At 47.9% G+C, this 14,513-nt stretch overlaps 1 protein-coding gene across 8 annotated transcripts in view; it reads right to left on the bottom strand.

The window, feature by feature from the left end:
* DTNB (dystrobrevin beta) overlaps nt 1-14,513 on the bottom strand; it is a 361,871-nt gene that overhangs the window by 158,840 nt on the left and 188,518 nt on the right. The gene's annotated exons all lie outside the window — the stretch shown is intronic.

The raw sequence follows: 14,513 nt of genomic DNA, 5'->3' as shown, positions 1-14,513 counted from the left end.
ACCAGGAGGGTGGTAAAGCATTGGAATGTGTTGCCTGGAGAAGTGGTGGAGTCTCCATCCCTTTAGGTTTGGACAAGGCCCTGGCTGGGATGACTTAGTGGGGGGTTGACCCTGCTTGAAGTAAGGGGCTGGACTAGATGACCTCCTGAGGTCCCTTCCAGCCCTATGATTCTGTGAACTAGGAAAGACATGGATCTAACCCACTGGATATGAGTATATATACCCTCAAGCAGTTCAGCAGGCTAAATTTCAAGCAGAGATCATGTTGCATAGAATCACAGGACTAGAAGGGACCTCGAGAAGTCAGCAAATCAAGTCCCCTGCACTCATGGCAGGGCTAAACAATTAACTAGAACATCCCTGGCAGACTACTGGCTAACTTTGTCTTAAATATCTCCAAGCACAGAGACCGCACAACCTCCCAAGACAATTTCAGTGTTTAACCACCCATACAGGAAGTTTTACCTAACATCCAATCTAAACCTAAACTTTCCTGGCTGCAATTTCAGCCCATTGTTTCTTGTAACATTCACAGAGGTTAACAAAAATAATTTTGCTTCCTTGTTAACAACCATTTACCATATATACTCTTTTGTTGTGTCCATCCATCTGTCTGTCTGTACAAGGTTCTACAATGTCCCCCCCCATCCACTGTGCCAGCCCCAGCCTCTGCCCCTGCCACCACAGGGCTCAGCTCAACTTCCCAATAGACCTCCCCCAGCTCCATGCCACCCCCTCCCTCACCCACCATTGGGCCCAGCCCAGAGGCTCAACAGAGCCCTCCCCTGCTATACCACGCCAGGGCCACCCTTCTCCTGACCAGCACAGGGCCCAGCCCATAAACTTTGGATGTATATTACAAGTTTCTGTTTAGAACTTTCTTGGAGCCCAACTTCCGCTTGTGAGCAGAGTTGAAACCACGCCTCTAGTGTACTTGAAAACTATTATGTCCCCATTCAGTCTTATTTTCTCCAGACAAAACAAACCTACAGATTATGTTTTCTAGACTGTCAATCATTTTGTTGCTCTTCTCTGGACCCTCTCCAATTTGTCCATATCTTTTCTGGAATGTGGCACCCAGACATACACATAATGCTCCATTTGAGGACTAGTAACAAGGATTAGACCAGAAGAATTATTTCTTGTGTCTTGTTTACAACACTCAAGCTACGTCTATACTACATTCCCATTTCAAGAGCGTAATGCAAATGAGGGGGATCAAAATGCAAATGAAGTGCTGATTTACAAATCTTGCACTTCATTTGCATAACCTCATGTTATCGTGTTTTCACAAGAGACTTTTTTTAAAAGAAAAAAACCCATGTAGACAAGGTCCTTTTGAAAATAAACCCCATTTTTGAAAGAACCCTTTTTCCTTTTTGTTTCATGAAGAAGGGTTCTTTTGAAAACGGGGTTTATTTTCAAAAGAACCACATCTACACAGCTGTTTTTCTTTCAAAAAAAGTCTCTTCCGAAAATGTGATTGCATGAGGTTATGCAAACGAAGTGCGTGATTTGTAAAGCAGCACTTCATTTGTATTTTCAGTCCCCCTCATTTGCATTCCCATTTTGAAAGGGAAATGTAGTGTAGACGTAGCTTAATACTCTTTTCTTGCTAATCCATTTCAGAATTTGCTTGTTTTTTGCAACAATGTCACACTGCTGACTCTCATTTAGCCTGTGATCCAATATGATTCCAGATCCCTTTCCGCAGTACTCCTTCCAAGATAGTCATTTCCTATTTTGCACATGTCAAACTGATTGTTCTTTCTTAAATGGAGTACTCTGCATTTATTCTTCTTGAATTTCTTTCTGTTTACACCAGACCATTTCTCCAGTTTGTCCAGCTCATTTTTTATTTTAATCCTATCCTCCAAAGCACTTGCAAGTCTGCTCAGCTTGGTATTGTTTGCAAACTTTATAAATATAATGTCTGTGCCATTATCTAAATATTTAATGAAGATATTGAAGAGAACTGTACCCAGAGCTGATCCCTGAATAACCCTACTCAATATGCTCTTCCAGCTTGACTGTGAACCACTAATAACTAGTCACTGAAAACAGTTATTGTATCAATTATGCACCCCCTTTACAGTAGCTCCAGCTTAGTCTGTATTTTCTAGTTTGTTTATGAGAATGCCATGCAAGATAGTTTTAAAAGCTTTACTTAAGTCAAGATATACTACATCTACTGCTTGCCCCTTAGCCACAGGGCTTGTTATCTGATCAAAGAAAGCTCTTAGATTGGTCTGACATGATTTGTTGACAAATCCATGCTGAATGCTCCTTACCACCTTATTATCTTCTAGGTGTGTACAAGCTGGTTGCTTAATTAATTGCTCCATTATCTTGCTGGGTACTGAAATTAAGTTAAATGGTTTGTTTCTTGGGTTGTCCTTATTCTCCTGTCTTTGCTCTTTTCCAGTCCTCAGGAATCTCTCCCAGCTTCTATGACTTTTCATAGATAAACTGAAGTATTTTCCCACTCGGAACAGATTCCATCACCATAAAAACCCTGTTAAGTGAGACAACTCCACAAACTACATGTTGGCCAACCTTTCTCTAATGACTGTCTACCCGAGTTTATACAGAATAGGCTCAAGGAAAAGTCTATGCTCACAAAATCTTTGTTCAGCAAAAAACATGCTTACTAAAGTCAAATAACGTACTGCATACAAGACAATGTGAAAATTACAAGAGTCAGTTATTTAGAGAAATATTGAAGTAATTTCAGTATAGCTAATTCAGAAGTACAACAGCAACCAACTTATTTTCTCCTGGAAAGCAGAAGAGAGCTACTTGGGGGGTTTTTTTCTCTGAGTAACTACTTCTGGAAATTAGGTTACAGCATTGACCTGAGGGATTTTCCTTGCCTCTTTCATATACCTCATCAATAAAATATATTAAGATCCTTTTAAATTTTGTTTCTCGTTCCCTTCAGGGAACATTAATGGATACATAGCTTTGGACAAGTAGGAGACTGATTCACTGGAGACTCATGTACAGCCAAAACACACTTCAACAAGAACGAAAGCAACAACTAAATGATCAACTGATTTTTGAGTGTGCCTGCATATGTGCATACATATGCTAATTTACAAATATAAAGCTATTGACCAGAAACACAAGTAACATACATTTGAAGCATCTTTAGACTAAATGTTTGTCTTTACAGTGGGCTTTGCCTGCTCTAAAAAGAGACAGTTTCCTGTTCTGTAACTAGTGTTCTTGGAGATGTGTTGCTCATCTCCATTCCAAGTTGGGTGTGTAATGGCACACGCCCAGTCGTTGGAAGCTTTTTGCCCTAGCCAGTAGCCATAGGCTCAGTGTGGCGCCCCCTGGAGTGGCGCTGGTATGGCAATCAATATATGCATCGCCCGACTCCACCCGCCGCTCAGTTCCGTCTTGTTGGCTATTCCGACAGAGGGGAAGATGGGCGGGTTTTGGAGTGGACATGAGCAACACATCTCAAACAATGCCAGTTACAGAACAGATGTTTCTTCGAGTGATTGCTCATGTGCATTCCAAGTTGGGTGAATACAAGCTAATGCCTAGGAGGTGGGATCGGAGCCCTGAACGGACCGCAGGACAGCCCTGCCCATCACAGCATCGTCCCGTGCGTGCTGCGTCAAAGTGTAATGTGCTGTAAATGTATGAACTGAGGACCAGGTTGCTGCCTTACAAATGTCCTGGATAGGCACCTCTGCCAAATACGCCACAGATGACACCTGTGCTGTAGTGGAGTATGCCCTAACCAGAGGGGGAGGAACCCCTGTGAGCTTGATGCATGTTACTGTCCAGGAGGAAATCCACTGGGAGGAGATCGGAAGGCCCTTCATCCTATCAGCTACTGCCACAAACAGTAGCTGCATCCTTCTAAAGGATCTAATTCTGCCCATATAGAAGACCAACACCCTTCTAACATCCAAGGTATGTAAACACTGCTCCCCGGGGAGGTGTGAGGCTTTGGGTAGAAAACCAGCATGGAAATGTCTTCGTTAACATGAAACGCAGAGACCATCTTAGATAAAAGTGTGGGCTGAGGTCTCAGCCTTATCCCTGTGAAACACTGTGTACAAGGGCTCCACTGAAAGTGCCTGCAACTCAGACACCCTCCTGGCTGAGGTGACTGCCACCAAAAATGCTGTTTTGTAACTCAGAAACAGCAAGGAGCAGGTAGCCAGGTGTTCAACGGGGGCCCTCATAAACTTGGCTACACCAAATTGAGGTCCCATGAGGGGAGTAGCATCTGAACCTGGGACTTGATTCTTCCTAAACCTTACAGAAACCTTTTGACTATGGGGTCTGAGAACACAGAAGACATTCTATTACCTGGGTGAAAGGCTGAGATAGCAGCTAAGTGCACCTAACCGAGGAGAGGGACAAGCCCTCCTGCACCAGACCCTAAAGGTAATCTAAAATCATCAGGATGGGGGCTTGTGAGGGAGATAGCCCTCTGTGAGACACCCACACCAAAAACCTTTCCCACTTAGCCACCCTAGTTGAGGGATTTCTTCTACCTAACAATACTTCTTTATGGGATCCGAACAGCCCAGTTCCCAGTCTCAGTCACAGAGCACCCACACTATGAGGTGCGGCGACTGGAGATTGGGGTGTCACAGAATCCCCTCTTGCTGTGTCAGCAGGTCTGGCTGGATCGGCAAAGTCATTGGCTTGCGGATTGACAGGTGCAGGAGGGTTGAATATCAGTGCTAATGGGCCCAAGCTGGCGCCAACAAGATGATCAATGCCCCTTCTGAGTGAATCTTAAGGAGGACCCTGTGAACTAGCAGAATCGGAGGACACGCATACATCAGCCTGCCCAACCAGGGGATACTAAAGGCTTTTGCCCAGGACCCCAGACTCTGATTGCGGTAGGATCAAGATGTCCCACGTTTCACATTGAGGTGGGAGGTGAACAGGTCTGCCTCAGGATAACCCCACTTCCAAAAAATAGAATGAATGACCTCCAGGTGGAGTGCCCATTCGTGATCTATAAAGGACCTGCTGAGCTGGTCCACTGGTGAATTGTGCACACCTTGCAGGTAATTGGCTTGCAACATGAAATGTGCTGCATGCAGAAGTCCCAGAGCATCATGGCCTCATCACACAGGGGAGAGGAGTGTGCATTCCCCGTTTCTTGATATAGTACATTGCAGTCATGGTGTCTGTATTGACTGACACACAATGCTCCGCCAGATTGGTCTTGAAAGTCACACATGCAAGTCTGATGGCCCTGAGCTCCCTCACAGCCAAAGGTCCGAAACACTCTAAAAAGCCCGGGTTTGTAGCTGCCCCAGGTGCGCTCTCCACTCCTGGTCCAAAGCATCCATTACTAGGGAAAGGGAGGGCTGCTGAGGGTGAAGGGGATTCCTGTGAGGACAGCCGGCTCATCCAACCACCAGTGCAGGGTTAACAGGGTCTGTGGTGGCGCCGTAACCACAAAGTCTAAACTGTCTCTTTCAGGATGATACACCAACACCAGCGAAAGCTACAGGGGGCACATTCTCAACCTGGCGTGCTGTACCATGAAGGTGCACGCTGCCATGTGACCCAGCAAACACAAGTAGCACCTGGCCATCGTGGTGGGAACTGCCAGGATGTCTCGGATGACAACCCCCATGGTCCTGAACCTGTCAACTGGCAGGAATGTCCTGGCACACCTGGTGTCTAGTGGGGCTCTTAAGAACTGTACTGAATGAGACAGAAGCAACACTGACTTTGCCTTGTTGCTCAAGAGACCAAGGCTTACAAAAGTTTGACGGATCAACTATACATGCTGAAGCACCTGCTCCCTGGAACAACTCTTGACCAACCCATCGTCCAGATATGGGAACAGCTGTATCCCTTGCCTGCGTAGGTATGCTGCTACTACCGCCATGCATTTGGTGAAGACCCTTGGGGCTGCAGACAGACTGAAAGGCGGCACTGTGAACTGATAATGGTTTCTGTCTGCCATGAACCTGAGGAACCTCCTGTGAGGAGGGTAGATTGAAATATGCAGCCTGTAATTCGAGAGCCAGGAACCAATTCCCCAGCTCCAGCATCAGGAGTATGAGACCTAGGGATATTATACAAAACTATCTTTTTTAAAAATTCGTTGAGACCTCTTAAGACTAAAATGGATCTCAAGCCCCACTTTGGTTTCGGAATTAGGGAATACTGAGAATGAAACTCACCCCCTGAACCTGGGAGGAACTTCTTCTATGACCCCAGAACCCAGGAGGGATTGTAACTCCTGCTGTAACAGGATCTCGTGAGAGGGGTTCACTAAGACAGACAGGGAAGGGGAATAAGAAGAAAACTGAATAGTCTATCCCCTCTCTATCATACGCCGGACCCACCAGTCTGTGGTGATACCGCACCACATATGGTAAAAGGGGGCTAAGCGGAATGAAAAAAAGTGAGGATGCTGGAGAAGATGAGATCAGTTTTGCTGCCTCTGACCCTTTTGCTGGCCCCGAGGCTGCTGTCCTGAACGGCACCTGCCCGTCCTGTTCTGAATTCTACTACCATCCGTTTGCGGCTGCAGAAACTGTCTTTGCTGAGGACGGGACTTAAAACGTCTGCGTTGGTTGGCAGGTGTATGCAGGCCCAAGGAGCACAGGGTGGCCCTAGGGTCTTTCAGACTCCGCAGACTTTTATCTCTCTTGTCTGAAAACAGGGTAGGCCCATCGAAGGGGAGGTCATGGATCAATAGTTGGTCCTCATGTGGTAGGCCAGAAACCTGCAATCAAGCCCTCCTGTGCTTCGCCACTCCGGAAGCCATAACCCTCGTTGCATCGTCCGCAGCATCCAGTGCTGCTTGCAGAGCTGCCCTTGAAACCCGTTTGTTCACCACCACCACCACTGTGAAGTTCTGCTTGGCTTCAGGTGGTACCAATTCAGACAACCTAGAGAGGGCGCTGACTGCATTATAAGGGTACCCGCTAACCAGAGCCTGCTGGTTAGCTATCCTTAGATGTAACCCTCTTGCTGAGTAAACCTTCATTCCATAGAGATCTATGTGCTTAGCATCTCTATTTTTTGGGAAAGGACCCTGGCACCCTTGGTGCTGTCTGTGGTTTGTAGCGTCCACTACCAGGGAGTCAGGTAGTGGGTGAGTAAACAAATGTTCATTGGCCTGAGATGGGACAAAGTACTGTCTCTCTTTCCTGTGGGCCATAGGAAGGGCAGAAGCAGGGGTCTGCCAAACCGTTTTAGCTGTAGCAGTAATTGTTTTGATTATGGGCAGAGCCACCCTGGTGGGACCTGCAGAGGACAAAATACCCGTGACAGGGCCTGTCTCATCCTGGACCTCCTGCACCGGCTCCCCCAAGTGTTGGGCCACTCTCCTGAGGAGTTGCTGAAATGCCCTACCATCCTCCAAAACAGGTGAGGCCGATGAGACCAGCACTGCCTCATCCAGGGAGGAAGAGGATGATAACCCTTGCGTCTCCATTTAGAGGGGAAGGGCAGTTGGGACCTGTTCAGTCAACTGGCCCCCCACGGGAATTATGGGATAACCAGGTGGTACCATGGATGGAGCTGCATGGGTACCAGCTGGCCAGAAAACCCCCCAACAGGTGTACAAACTGTGCTGGTACCGCGCCTTGCACTTGAGCTGGTGCCTGCCCTATTGGCACTGCGGGGATGATCACTGGCAGGGCTGGCCGCAGTGGGGTCCAGTTCCACTGCGAAGGTGCCAACAATGGTGCCAAGGTTGATGCCGCCGGCTCTGCGATGTTTGCTACTTCCTGATGTTGCTCTGGTGGTGGGGTGCCCAGTGATGCCAACGGTGCTGAGCATGGGATCAGCGGGGCCCCCCCGCACCATTGATGTTACTCCCACACTCTGGCCCTGCGCCTCATGAAACACCTCTGGGGTCCAGAAGGGCCACTCTTGCATCGCCTGCAAAGCCGACAGCCAACCTGTTTCATGCGAATGACAACTATGGTGCCTGCGATGGCTATGGCGAGACCTTCTTGAGCTCCCACTGCACCTGGAGCACTAGTAGAATGAGTCTGATGCCAACTTGCAAGCAGATGACAACGGTGAGGCCACCTGCATTGGCGCCAACATCAAGCATACCGAGGATGGAGCCAGTGCTGGTGCACAGGGCACCTGAAACTGACCCACCGTCACTCTCTGATGGGTCAGCACCAGAGCACTTGGCACTCAGTACGGCATCAGCGCCAGCATCAAAGTGAGTGCAGGAGCTGGTGCCTGTGTCATGTACATCAGCCCTGATCACTCAGTCTCAATGCTACAGCACCAGTCCTTCATAGGTGGAGGAGGATCCAGCAACATCATTTGGAGAAGGCCTTGTGCCACTCAAAACAACTCTGGCATTGAGGGCAAGTCAGGTGTCTGCAGGGTCCTTCTCCGCACCAGCTTCAACATACACGCTTCCTGCTCTTCGACAGCGTGCACCGGAGCCTTGGACTTGAGGCTGCCACGCTTGGACATCGGCGACTGATGTCTATCATACCTCTTCTTCTTCTCTGGCACTGGAGATTGGCTCCTGTGGACTGAGAGGGCAATGGTGCCTGTGCGCACTCCCGATGCCTAAAGTCCTTGCATGGCACCTTGGTAGACGGTGCCAGTGCACTTTGCATCAAGGAGGCCCCACTATCCACTCCTGCTGGAGACTCCTGAGGCAAGTGTCCCTTCCCAAGCAAATCAGACAAGCTGAATGGGAGTTGCTCTTAGGCATACGTTTGCCACACTTGGAACAAGTCTTAAAGCCTGGGGAGCCAGGCATTCCCCAGCGCTGAGGCACCAAGGGGGCCAGAAGACCCCACCTTGGCTATTAGTTAAGACACTAATGACTAATTACCAAAACCTAAAACTATTTACACTTTGTTGAGAACTATTTACACTACAATAGGCTACTAGCTAATGATTTGAATAGAGAAAGCAAGACCTCCACAGACTGGCAGTGCAGCGAGAAGGAATTGAGCAGGGTGTGTGGGGAGGAGTCAGGTGGGGCATATATTGCTTCCCATATCAGTGCCACTCCAGGAGGCACCACACTGACTCTACGGCTACTGGCTAGGGCAAAAAGCTTCCGATGACTTGTTGTGTGCTGGCCCAGATTGGAATGCACATGAGCAATCACTCGAAAAAGTCCTCCATACATAGGACTAATTTCTTAGAGTACACAAATTCTGCATTTATCATGGGTTCTGGAGCTTTCTTGCAAAGTGTACTAAATCTGATGCAAGGTGAGTTAAGTGTGGCCTCTTATTTGTGCTCATGAAGTACTGCCCTGCACTATTTTGCAGTCCTCCAACTACTATGCCACAAAGAGGGGCATCGCTTGAAGAAGAAGGGAAAGTTATTCACGTTGGGTTCATCTACACTAGCCAGCTACTTCGAAGTAGCTGGCACAACGTCGAAATAGTACGCGTCATGTCTACACGCACCATGTGCTATTTTGACATTGCAATTGACGTTAGGCGGCAAGACGTCGAAATCGCTATTGCTATCCAAAGACGGGAATATCGCCCTAGTTCAACGTCGAAGTGGGGCGTGTATAGACAAACCGCGTCCTGCTATGTTGAAATAGCAGGGTCCTCCATGGCAGCCATCAGCTGAGAGGTTGAGAGATGCTCTGTCCAGCTCCTGCGGGGCTCTATGGTCGCTGTGTGCAGCAGCCCTTAGCCCAGGGCTTCTGGCTGCTGCTGCAGCTGGGGGTCCTTGCTGTGTGCATGGGGTCTGCAATCGGTTGTTGGTTCTGTGGATCTCGTGCTGTGCAGGCTGTGTGTCTGGGAGGGGCCCTTTAAGGAAGCGGCTTGGGGCTTTGCTGGCCCCTTATTTCGATGGGGAGTGCTTGTGTGTGTGTGGACGCCCCACATTTCCTTCCGGGGCGGCTCCTTTTAATGTTCTCCATTGCTACTTCAATGTTGAACATTGATGGCACCAGCCCTGGAGGACGTGTAGATGATACGTGTCGAAGTAGACTATTTCGATGTTCTTACGTTGAAATAGGCTACTTCGACGTAGTGTGCTAGTGTAGACGTAGCCCTTGTGTGGTAACAGATTCGAGAAGTCTCTCTCTTCGGGTGCTCCTCTACCCAGCCTCCTCCCTTGCTACTATGGAATTCTCACAGGGTCCTCTGCAGTACAGAAGAAATGGGCAGGTGAGGGTTGGTTGCATAGCGCTAGTTAACTGCCACTGACAGCCTGAGACAGGGACAGTGCATGAACAAACCAACTACGTCAGGGATAGGCAACCATGAATGATGAATGAGTGCATGAGTGGCCCTCCTTCAACTTAGTGGACCACAGCAGTCTGTGGCCCACTGGGGTTCCACCTGCAGCATTATGACCCCCCATCGAGCCTCCTTTCCCACACACTTCTTGCAAACCAGGGCATCAGAGAGCTGCATTTACTTGCCTCCTCCTCCTCACTCCCTGCACTTTTGGAGTACATAAATCACCTGATTCATGCCCTGTCCCTACTCCTGCCTCATCCTCCCAGAGCTGGAATGCCACAAATCAGCTGTTCATGGCATTTCAGCTCTGTGAGGGAGGGGATGGAGCATGAATCAGCAGATTTGCAGTTCCTCCAAAATGCTGGGAAGAAAAGGGAGGCACAGGAAGTGCAGAGCTCTGGTGCTCCAGTGTGAGAGGCACATGGAGGAATGAAGTAGGTGGGGGGGCGGGGGTCTGTGGGATGCAGGTGTTGCCACCGTGGGCTGCATGGAGCCCATGGGCCAAGGGTTGCCCACTACTGAATGAGGCCCTCCCGCTGAAACTCTCCAGCTAGAGGCACAGGGGTACACAATCATCTGGTGTGGAGCACCACAGGAACACGATCCAAAGAACTGTTTATCTGCGTGACCTCCACTACTCAGGGGTCAAGTTGACCTGATATCCATTCTCCTGTTTAAAGCATGGCACAAGGCTATTACACCCTGTCATGGCTCCTTCCCCACTCTAACAAGATAAATGCAGAAGTGGGGGCCAGCAAAAGTACCTCCAAAACCTTATCTACCAGGTTTTGGTATAAACTTCCCCCCAAAAATCCTAAAAACCTTAGATTTTGGGGATAAAATTCACTGCCACCACCCAAGTAATAAGAAGGAAACCAGGGAGAGACGACTTGGGAAATCTCAGCCCCAAAAGTAAACACCATGACACAAAGATTAACCAATACCAGGTTAATAAAAAGAAAAAAAAAGAACTTTTATTATCACAACACTATTCGTGTTGCAAGCCTCCTGACTAGATGGAAGAGTCACAAAGTAAAACACATGGGGAGTCTCCACCATAGGCCTAGAACTTAGTTACAAGGAGAGTAAAAGAATATTTCTAAAAAGTGCACAGACATCAGATCCCACTTGCCAAACCATAAAACAATAAAGCCTAATGGATCTATCTAAACTTTACCCTACTTACAGAAGATTGGAGGGCCTGTTCTTGGAGGGAGATATCCTCTCTCTCTCCCTCATGGCTGGAAAGAAAGAAAGAAAGAAAGAAAGACAGAGAACAGAAGAGGGAGGAGCCAAAATTCAATTCTTACCTACATTTCTATAGGCCAACCCCACCTGGCTTAGGAGGTTAACCCTTTTACTCCCAGGCTGCTAGCTAACCCTCAATCACGACACACCCAGATTCCAGTATATAAGCATCACGGTGATATCACTCCAGTAATCTTTACAACATGCCTCAACAGCCTTTTGGACTCTGCTGAGACATTGGATCTCACTTCCACCTGGAAGAAAGGGGTGACTACAAAGGATCATACTGAAAAAACAACTGTCAAGCTGGAAGGATGCTACTAGTAGAGTTCCTCAGGAACTGGTCTTGGAATCAATTTGACTGAACATTTTTATTACTGATCCTGACAGAAGAAGGGAGTGTGCGCTGCTAAAATTTCCAGATGACAAAGTTGGGAGGTATGGCCAATATGGAGTAGGACTGGAATACCCTGCAAGAGGAACTTGATGATTTTGTAAACTGGAGTAGTAGAAATGGAATCTTATTTAACAAAAAGTTGTGCATTTAGGGACAAACAACAGAAAGAGGGATGGCTCAGTGGTTTGAGCATTGGCCTGCTAAGCCCAGGGTTGTGAGCTCAATCCTTGAGGGAGCCATCTAGGGTAAATAGATTTAAAAAAGGGCAATGTGATGGTGCTTGGCCTTGCCAAGAGGGCAGGGGACTGGATTTGATCTCCTGAGGTCCCTTCCAGTTCTATGAGATGTGCATCTCCATATACTATTATAAGAATTTTTGATGCAGCCATGAAAAAGACTAATGCAGTCCTCGGCTGCTTCAGGTGTAATATTTCCAGCAGAGATGGGGTGATATTGGCACGATTATACAAGACACTCATAGAACCCCATCTGGAATATGATGCGCAATTCTAGTCTCATGTCTAAGAAAGATGAATACAAACTGCAACAGGAGCAGAGAATGGCTATTAGGATGATCTGAGGAATGGAAAACCTACCTTGTAAGAGGAGACAAAGGGCCTGGCTTGTTTAGCCTGACCAAAAGAAGCCTGCAGCCTGATATGACAGCTCTCTACAATACAGCTGAGGCACAAATACCAGGAGGGGAGAGGAGTTATTGAAATTGTTGATAGATGTCAGCGAGGAACCTTTCCCAGTCTTCAGCCCCTATCTCCCTTCCTCATCGCACAATATTCTCCTTCACTGGCTCACTACTTGCTAGTCACATTTTCATAATGACAGCTGGACTTGCTGGGCAATGTGCTTCTCCATCATGCTAAAGTCCTGTCCATTGACTGTTTACAAGCCCATAGCATTGGAAGGCACATATCCAATCACCCCTTTTCCTTTCCCTAGGATTCATCTATCCTACCTGGTGAACAGCCAACTTGCTGCCCTAAACCAACAGCCAGCAGCATGGCACACCCACAGTCTCATGAGATCCTGTACCCCAGCACACCTCCTGCAGCATATTCAAATAATGAAAACGTTCTGTCCTGTGAAATTCAATGGTTTACTGAGACAGTGGGAACACCAGCATGTTCCCCCAGTTAAACCTTACGGCTGAGTCCTGGAGCATCCTGCATTTATGTTTGTCAACTTGTCACAGTGGTCAACCAGGCCTTGATGCAACCATGTAGAAAGACCTCTTTATGGTTATACATTCTGAGCCCTGGCGTGGGGGTGGGAAAGGCACAAGATAGAGACATGGGTCCCATCAATTACCCTAACCCACACTCCGGTATGCTGCTGCGTCAGTTCCAGGACTAGTTCAGCGCTGATCTCAAAACGCTTGTCTTAGCCATTGCAATGCGGTTTGTCCATCACCATGGCACCATCTGCCGGCTGTCTTGGGGATTAGCTGTGTTCAGCAGTGCACCCTCCACTGTCACTTCTCCTGGACTTATGTCCCTCCAAGGACTGTGGTGTCCTCTTCACAACAATCCTCCAGCAGTGCTGCACTCTGCTCCTTCACTTCCTACAGACAGTATTGCAGACCGCTGTCTAGCCACTTCCCTCAGCCAATTGTCTGGACACTTCCTCAGGGCAAGATGGGAACAATGGGAGACCTGGGCCCACCCACTACTCCAGGTCCTGGTACAGGAACTACTTAGATGGTCACCACTTGCTGTGTCCCGAACTCCTCAGTAGATTTCCCTGGGCCACCCTCCCCATGGCCCCAGCAGTCTCTTTGTGTGTGCTTCAGGGCTTCAGCCTGCAGCCCACCTGGGGCTGCCTTTAGCTCCTTGGGTCTCTGTTCAGGAGGCTTGCTGCCTTCAGCCTGCAATGCAGCCATTCTCCTCTCTCCTCAAGCTCCAGAAAGTGACTGAAGCAGCTCTTCTCTTGCAGTCCTCCTTCTATAGGCCAGCTTGGCTTCACCTGGTTGCTCCTTGCAGCCGCTCTCCAACCAGCTGCCTGCTGTACAGCTTTCCTAGGACTCTATCAATCTTTTAAATGACTGTGTGGGGCAGGTGTACATCACATCCTGAAATTCTGCCAGCAAATTCTGCTGGCCATGCTAGGTCTGTAGGACAATCCTTTTTCATCAGCTGATGCTGATTTCCCAAGCTCAAAAAACAGCTGTGAAGCTGCTCCCAGAAGTAGCAGCAGCAGTTGCTCCATGTCATCTTCATTTTCCCTGTCATCTTCCTCTGCTACTGGAGGAAGAGTCATTGCTAGAGACACATCATCTACTCAGTAGTCCACAGCTGTCCTGTGTGCACACTGTTATTACAGCTTACATATTAAGCACTAATCACTGTGCATCACATAACTGTCCCCACACCAGATAGACCAGGCCTCATGCATCCCAACAGGAAGTGTACAATTGAGTTTCTACTGTGTGTGAAGAACAGACATTAACAAAGACAACAAAACAATTATTTTATGTGTACACATTCAAAATAGAAATAATACCAACTGCACTGCCTGTAAACAAGCCTGAGATATTGACAGACCAGGCCTTCTAAATGGCTTTGGAAGAAATACATTCTATAAAGCTTTAGCCCCATCCTAATTATTTCTTTAACCTTATTTCTGCAGTAAAGTTTGTTCCATAAAAAAACAGTTCT

The sequence above is a fragment of the Carettochelys insculpta genome, chromosome 3, assembly GCF_033958435.1.
Source record: "Carettochelys insculpta isolate YL-2023 chromosome 3, ASM3395843v1, whole genome shotgun sequence".
In the NCBI taxonomy this organism is placed as follows: Eukaryota; Metazoa; Chordata; order Testudines; family Carettochelyidae; genus Carettochelys; species Carettochelys insculpta.
Note: the sequence above shows the minus strand (reverse complement) of the source record. Positions and strands in the feature narration are given on the sequence as shown.